Source organism: Eucalyptus grandis, chromosome 10 (assembly GCF_016545825.1).
Source record: "Eucalyptus grandis isolate ANBG69807.140 chromosome 10, ASM1654582v1, whole genome shotgun sequence".
Lineage (NCBI taxonomy): Eukaryota > Viridiplantae > Streptophyta > Magnoliopsida > Myrtales > Myrtaceae > Eucalyptus > Eucalyptus grandis.
This window is the reverse complement of record NC_052621.1, coordinates 23,609,834-23,615,979: the sequence shown is the minus strand read 5'-3', so window position 1 is coordinate 23,615,979 and position 6,146 is coordinate 23,609,834.

Here is a 6,146-nt window from a genome sequence, read left to right as displayed (position 1 = left end):
ATACATACTGTATATCTAGTCCCTTGTCTTGCACAAAATCTCTTAAGTGTGGGCCAAATGATACAAAGTGGGTATTCTCTATATTTTAATAGAGATGCCTGCATTATCTATGATAAACTCTGTTAAGATGAAAAATAACAATTTTCCTATTCGATGGAAATATGTCAAAGATATAGCCATGAAAGCTCAACTTGATGATTCATGGCTATGGCATCGAAGATTTGGCCACTTCAATTTTGCTGGGCTAAAAACTCTCCATCATAAAAATACGATGAGAGATTTTCCAACCATTACAGAAATTTCAGATGTTTGTGAAGGCTGTCTTCTTGAAAAACAACAAAGACAGTCCTTCCCATTTGGAGGTGCATGGAGAGCTAATAAGCCATTGGAACTTGTCCACACGGACGTGTGTGGTCCGATGAGGACACCTATACCTAGTCAAAATAAATATTTCATCCTATTCATTGATGATTACACAAGAATGACATGGGTATACTTTCTTCAAGAAAGATCAAAGGCTTTCTCTATCTTTAGAAAATTCAAGAGCCATGTCGAGAATCAAAGTGGCCAAAGAATCAAAGTCCTAAGGAGTGACAGAGGCACATAATACAATTCAAAGGAGTTTAATAAATTTTGTGAAGATGGAGGAGTCCATCATCAACTGACTATTGGCTACGCTCCAGAGCAAAATGGAGTAGCAGAAAGGAAGAATAGAACCTTCATAGAGATGGTGAGGTCCATGCTAAAGGAGAAAGGCCTTCCCAACACTTTTTGGGCAAAAGCAGTTTATACTGCAGTATACCTATTAAACAGGTGTCCAACTAAAGCAGTCCAAAATAAAACTCCAGTCGAAGCATGGAGTGGACAGAAGCCTTCAGCAAAGCACCTCAAGGTATTCAGATGCATATGCTACGTCCACATCCCTGCTCATAAAAGGAGTAAGCTAGATGAAAAGACAGAAAATGGAATATTCCTTGGCTACAGTGACCAATCAAAAGGCTATTGGATTTACAATCTAATAACCAAGAAGCTTATGATTAGTCGAGACATTGAGTTTGACGAGAATGTTGCCTAGAATTGGGAGGACGAAAAGATTGAGAAGAAGTACATTATCTTGCCAAACATACCACCTGCTCAAGAGGAGTCAACGTCACAAGAAGAAGGAGAAGTATCGGATTCCACCACTCATGACATAACTCCACCAAGCTCTCCAAGAGTGACGCAAGAAGAATCTACTCCAAAGTCTCTAGTACTAAGGGTAAAAGCCCTTAGAAGAATTTATGACACATGCAACTTTGCTATTTTGGAACCAAAAAACTACGAACAAGCATCCAAGAAGAAATCTGGATAAAAGCCATGGAGGAAGAGATCAAGATGATCGAGAAAAATGAAACTTGGGAGCTTGTCAATCAACCCGAAAACAAAGAGATCATTGGCGTCAAGTGGGTTTACAAGATGAAGCTCAAAGCGGATGGATCAATCCAGAAGCATAAAGCAAGGCTTGTGGCGAAAGATACTTGCAACAACCAGGTATCGACTATACTGAAACTTTTGCTCCCGTCGCTTGCTTTGATACTATTCGAGCACTCATAGCCCTTGCAGCACAAAAATAATGGAAGATCTATCAACTAGATGTGAAGTCGGCGTTCTTAAATGGATATCTTCAAGAAGAAATATACATAGAACAACCGCAAGGTTTTATCCTCAAAGGCCAAGAAGAAAAAGTTTTCAAACTCAAGAAAGCCTTGTATGGGTTAAAGCAAGCACCACGAGCGTGGTATAGTAGAATTGATGAATACTTCATCAAGCAAGGATTCAAGAGGAGTATGAGTGAGCTGACACTCTACATCAAGACCCAAGGTAAGTCCGACACTCTCATTGTCTCTCTATATGTAGATGATCTCATATATACAGGAAACAATGAGACAATGATCCAAGAATTCAAAGAAGAAATGATGAAGACATTTGAGATGACGGACTTGGCTTGATGCATTACTTCCTTGGCATCGAGATCGGCCAAAATGAAGGAGTGTTTATCTCGCAGAAAGAATATATCGAGAACCTCTTGAAGAAATTCAAGATGAACTATTGTAAAGCAATTTCAACTCTGCTCATGACAAATGATAAACTATTGAAAGAAGATGGAGTGGAAAAAGCTAATGCCTCCCTCTACAGAAGTCTTATTGGCAGTTTGTTATATCTCACTACTACACGATCGGATATTATGTATGGGACAAGTCTACTTATCACGATTCATGCAATGTTCGAGTCAAATTCACTTTGGAGCTGTCAAGAGAATTCTCAAATATTTACGAGGAACTATAGATTACAGCATTTGGTATCGGCCAAGTGCAAATGCCAAGCTCATTGGCTACACTGATAGCGACTTGGTAGGTTCAGCTGATGATAGGAGAAGTACTACTAGCTATGCCTTCACACTGGGTTCTGGAATATTCTCATGGGCATCCAAAAAACAAGACTCAGTGGCATCGTCTACTACATAAGCTGAATACATCGCAGCTGCAATGACCGCCAGTCAAGTAATATGGCTTCAAAGAATTTTAGAAGACATTGGAGAAGCACAAACAAAATCGACTCCGTTACTGTGTGACAATAAGTCGGCGATCGCTATATTAAAGAATCCAGTATTCCATGGAAGAACCAAACATATCGACATCAAATATCACTTCATACGAGAGGCACAAAGTAACGAAGAGATCGAGTTGAAATATTGCAAAACCAAGGAACAAGCGGCAAACATCTTTACTAAAGCACTACTGCTAGCCAAGTTTGAGACATTGTGGAAGAAGCTTGGTCTAACACGAAATTGGATAAGGAGGAGTGTTAAACTATTGATCCAATTTCTAAAAACTTCAAGATTGATGTTAGCTAGAAAAGTCAAGAAAAATCCTTAAGAAAATCTAGCTTAGGTGGCAAAGAAAAATGTAGAAGCATAAATGTAGAAGTCTCCAGAAGAACTACAATCTATAAATTCCTAGATGAAGCCTACATAGACAACATTCTATAGAAATCTAGAATGTTGTACTAAGGCGCTGACTCATGCCTATAAATAGGAGTTAGTGGATGCTTGTGTCATAGAAGAAAACTAGAAATACTCATTCCTTTGTAATACAAACTATCATAATAAAAATTTTGTTTTTTTTTACCCATACTCCCTTGCCGTTGTAGTCCACTTATATCCACCCATACTTCACACATACACACTTGCACACACAGACGCTTCTACAAATACCAACAATAGTGCCGACGAGAAGTGAAAGCACTAGCCATCAGGCGGCCACGCCTACCCACGTGTCGGCTGGGCTGATCGGGGGACAATTTTTTACCCAAGAAAGGCTAAAAAAACGTGCCAGTCGGCTGATTAGGGCCCATTTTTATCCACGAAAGGCTAATAACTTCAATGAAAAACGTTGAATTGAGAAATTGCATGATCACTGCATTGATTGTTCTCCATAATCTATCGGCTAGTATTAACCACAGACTCTATCAATATCCTAGACATCGGTGAAGTCAATAAGTCACGAGCGACGGTGGAAAAAACCGAAAAATGTCAAGCTTATTTTTAATGTACTTAGAGTAGTTGATTGTCAAGTAAGCCTCCAACTCATTGATAGATGAGGAGAAAAGATGGCACGAGGCTATTGGGTGTTCTTCTTACAAAACAAACACCATATAGATTTCTCAGTATGTTCCATAAGAACACCATCTTTATTAATGAGGTGAAGTAGATGGGACTTGACTACTTAGATGAGGCAGGCCTGGTTTGAGCTACTATGTTAAAACGGGTAGCCAATTTGGGAAATAATATACGGCTGATGGGATAGGTTTGGGACATAACCCGTCCTAAATACGTCTTAAATTTGGATACCGGTATAAGTATAATATTGGAGCGAGTTATACTCTTACTTTTTGGCTTATCTTTTGCTTTTGATAGTTTATTTTGAATTTAATATTATATTGAACACCTTAAATTAATGGAATCATATGACTAAATCATTGCATTTAATATTATATTGAACATCTTCAATTAATGAAATCATATGACCTGATCATGGGTCTTGTAACTCTTGAGCCCGCCTAAGCTGCAAGGATTCAAGTGTCGGGAAAATTGACCAAGTATCGAATTTTTCGACACATGTTGATTAAGTATTCAAGAGTGTTGAGTGTTGAATATATATCGAAGTATCTGACACGATATGAGATGAAGACTCTTGAAAAGTATTGGTGCTTCCTAGCTTTAGACTTCGACGCAGCACCCAGTCCGGGCGAACTCAGAGAACTTGTCGGGCATGTTGATCCTCTCCAATTTCTTGTTTTGCCCCTCCGCCACATAGAACCCCCGCCGCCCCCTTCGTACTCCGCCCCGCCACCGTGGTCCGCCCTCCCCCGGCTCGACTCGGCACGTCTCGGCCCGGATCGCCGGGTCCAACCTAGCCCAGTCGAATAGCCGCTCGTCCCTCCCCGCGCCGATGCACGAGCTCGGGCATCGCTCTAGCGGCCACACCCTCTCCGCCCGCCGCCACTCCCCCGGTCCCGAATTCGTACACCTCCGCGTTCCCCTCGAACCGGCCCCCGGTCCTCCGCCTCGTACCCACCGACCACCCGCAGGACCGCCCCTCGGCCGCCACCACCCCCTCGCACTTGTCCTCGCCGTGGCTCATCGGGGGCAGCTTCGCCCACTCGCCCCGCCCCACGTCGTACGCCCACACTGACCTCTGCGTGTTCTTGCCCTCGTTGTGCCCCCTGGCCACGTAGACGCGCCGACTATGCACGCCCATGGCGAAGAAGGAGGCTCACCGGGGCATCGCCACGCCCCCCACACTGCGAAGTTGTATGCGAAGACGTCGGCCACTGGCTCGTAGGTCGCTGGGTCCAACCCCCCGAGGGCCACCAGCTAATAGCTCGCGAGGTGGCAGAACAGCGGCAACCCATCCGGGTAGTTCGGAATTGGGTCGAGCAGGTCCCAGGCCCCGGTCTCCAGGTCGAAGACGGTGATGGAGTAGCGGGGTGGTCCGACCGGCTTGTGCCCGCATGGTGAGATAGCTAGTATAAGCACCTAGAGGGGGGGTGAATAGGTGCACAAACAATTTCTCGAGATACGGAAGCGATTCTAGGAAAACGATAGAAAGGAAAGTACGATCAAAGTAAAGTAAAGGTTAGGGAAGAGAAAATTGAACACAAGATTTATAGTGATTCGGCTTATTCCAAGCCTACGTCCATTCTTCCGCACTGATAGCTCACCGGCTGAATTTCACTATGAACAAAAGAGAAGTTACAGCACAGCTTTTCCTTGATTCCACAGTGTAGATGTTCTACCACATTTCCTCAAGGTTTCTCACGAATATAGACTCTCTTTTGTTTACAAGATTTTGTTCAACAAATGAATTGACTAAGAACAAGGAGCTTCAGACTTTGGAATTCTTCTATCTTGCATCCTCTCGAACAACTGGAACGTCTTCCTTATATACTCCTTCATGCCATCATACCCGTTGGCATTACCAAAGGAATTCCTCCAATCTACCCGTTGGATGAAATCAATTAGGAAGATCATTCGAGCTATTAAAGGAACATGTCGATAGCCCATCAATCATGTTCGCCCATACAATCAGGATCTTGGTTTCCATAAGTAGAACCTTCCAATTATACTTTGCCAATCATTGGATCCTTAATCTTCGAATCAATTATGATCAAATAAAGGATTCCGTCATGTCATATCTAGCCAAGAGATCTTCTCCAATCGATAATGCCACATCCTTAATGAAACATCCAGTTCTGGATAACCTTTCTTCAACAGATTAGAAACTGTCAATGAGGATAGACTTTGAGTCTTGAGTCTGGCTGTCCGGAGATCTTCAGACTTTAAATAGCAGAGTCTGCAAGCCTTCAGACTAGACTGATGGAAACGTTTTGTCAACTTCAAAACACTTCAAGAGGATTTCTCCAACACATGGTACTCTTATAGGGTTAGAGTTTTGGGTCGTGAGAGCCATTGAGCTCCTTGAATTCTCTATAGGCCATATTTTTATGCAAATGGAGAATATCTGAGTTAACACAGTCATTAACATCGAGGGTAATTGTCATTTTATTTCTACCTAATCACTTATGATCGATGATTCATTCTACTT